Genomic DNA, 2,436 nt, shown 5'->3' with positions numbered 1-2,436 from the left:
AGCAGAGTGGCAGCAGCATCACTGGCTCAGATAAACTCTTCACAAGTGCAATGGACAGCATGGCAGCCAAAGACAAATGGGCTCTCAGCCTGAAAGCAAATACAACCTTTTTTATTATTCTTCTTTTAAGTTGGAAATAGGTACTAAAGCCAATATTATATCATAAACACTTATTTGAGCACTGAAAGAAAAGCCACAGGAAGCAAAAAGTAAATGGGTAAAACTCTGTGCTTTCACTGGAAAACACTAAATTAAATGTATAAGCAAATAAATTGCATAAGATACACTTTGTAATAGTAAATGAATGCCAGTTGCTGTTTCGAGGTTGGTATGTGCACAGATATCTTACACAAGGCACCAGCAAATGAGATGCATAACAGATACCATCATAAACTGAGCATCAGAGTGCCCAGAGTAGAAAGGAAGGAACTTTGGCTTACTGATAATACCAAAGTGGGCCTGGAAAACATTTCCCTGAAAATGCTGAGGAAAATACAGTAATGTTATTACTGCTACCTTTTTACACACCTTTTACATATACAGTACACACACATTTTGTGTAGTGTGCATGTGCAAATTTGGGGATCTAATGAGTCAGTGCAAGGTAGCAGGTTTGGTATGTTCACCTTGTTGAAACTAATTCAGTACACTTTCAACTGTAGCATATTCATATCTCTATATATGCTTGCGCTCCACTACATCCCTGGTGTATTTGTTGGCAGACTCATTTTCCTGGCTAGGCTTTTGCCATGAATCCCTCTGGGCAGTCCAAGCTCACAGGTTATGGTTTCAGTGTGCATCATTGCCATTTGTGTGTTCAGGCACGAAATGCTGACCAAGTCTCTCTCTGTTTTCTTATATCCAATGGGAAATGTCTATGGTAAAACAATCCTTGTGAGTTCAGAAGTGTTAATTCTGAGGTGTTAATTCCTGAGGATTGTCTTGTGTTTTGTTAGAGTTTCATAGCAAGATATCAGGTCCTATCTAGCAAATCATTTCTCATGGGATTAAAACATTATACACAATTGTTAAAAAACAGTCCACTATTATAGAACTGAGGATAGTAATACAAAACACTGAAAACATAGTGAACAGTAAGACTACTGAAATGGCAAATAGTAACTGAAAAAAATACTTTATCTTTAATTTCTAGTCACAGATAGCTTGCTATAGTAGATTTTTAAGTTATAAAGAGGAAGAGTATCCACACTTGAGAATAGGCTGCTGATCCAGGCTGACCTAAAATAAGCTGGGCAGATAAAAACCTGATGGCATTCAATATGGAGAAATGCAAGGTGCTCCACCTCTGAGAGGGAGTGGGGGGGAACCTGAGTCACACTTATAGGCCTGGCAATGCTACACTTGCTAGCACCACAGCCAGAAGAGACTTGGGGGTCATGATTGACCACAAAATGAACATGAGCCACTAATGCGATACCACAGCTGGCAAAACAAACAAAACTCTAGCTTGTATCTACCAATGCATCTCGAGCAAGACCCAGAATGTCATTCTCCTGCTGTACTCGGCCTTGTGAGGCCACAGATGGAGTACTGCATCCAATTCTGGGCTCCACAATTCAGGAAGGATGTGGAGAAGCTTGAAAGAGTCCAGAGGAGAGCCCACATGCATGATCAGAGGTCAGGAGAACAGGCTTTTTGAAGAGAGGCTGAGAGCCATGGGACTCTTCAGCCTGGAGAAGCGCAGGCTCAGGGGTGACTCGGTGGCAGTCTATAAGTACATAAAGCATCAGGATCTGTGGGAACACCTGTTCACCAGAGCACCCCAACGGATGACAAGGTCCAAAAGTCACAAACTCTTGCAAGACTGTTTTAGGCTGGATGTAAGGAAAATCTTCTTTAGTGTCCAAGCCCCTGAGACCTGGAATAGACTCCCCCCAGAAGCACCTACTCTGGACACTTTTAAGAAACATTTGGATGCTTATCTTGCTGGGATCCTTTGACCCTAGCTGACTTCCTGCTCCTTGGGCAGGGGGCTGGACCCAATGATCCTACGAGGTCCCATCCAGCCCTAATTTCTATGAAATACAGTTAACTCAGTATGATTAATGCATGTTAGGATTACCTGCTTTACTAAGAGCAAGTTCTGAGAGCCAGATCCAATAAAGGACTTTGGCTCTTACGAGTTAGTTGCTGCCTTGCCTGCCCCCCGCTCCCCGCAGCAGAATTCAGACACCATGAGGCATTTAGGCTCCCTGTAGAGAACCTAAAAGAGAGTCAGATCTTGGAAGAATGCTCAAAAAACCTCCCACATGCTAAGTTGGGATCTAGCTAGATCTAGCTAATAGGAAATACTAAAAACCCAAGGATGTATTGAAAGCCTGGTACCATCTAGAATTTAAGTGTCTAGTGCTGGCTTGCAGGAAGGAGCCAGAGAATAGGCACCTATGTCTATTTGCTCTTTTAGAGAATGAAGCA

This window comes from Alligator sinensis, unplaced genomic scaffold (assembly GCF_000455745.1).
Source record: "Alligator sinensis unplaced genomic scaffold, ASM45574v1 scaffold106_1, whole genome shotgun sequence".
Lineage (NCBI taxonomy): Eukaryota > Metazoa > Chordata > Crocodylia > Alligatoridae > Alligator > Alligator sinensis.
Note: the sequence above shows the minus strand (reverse complement) of the source record.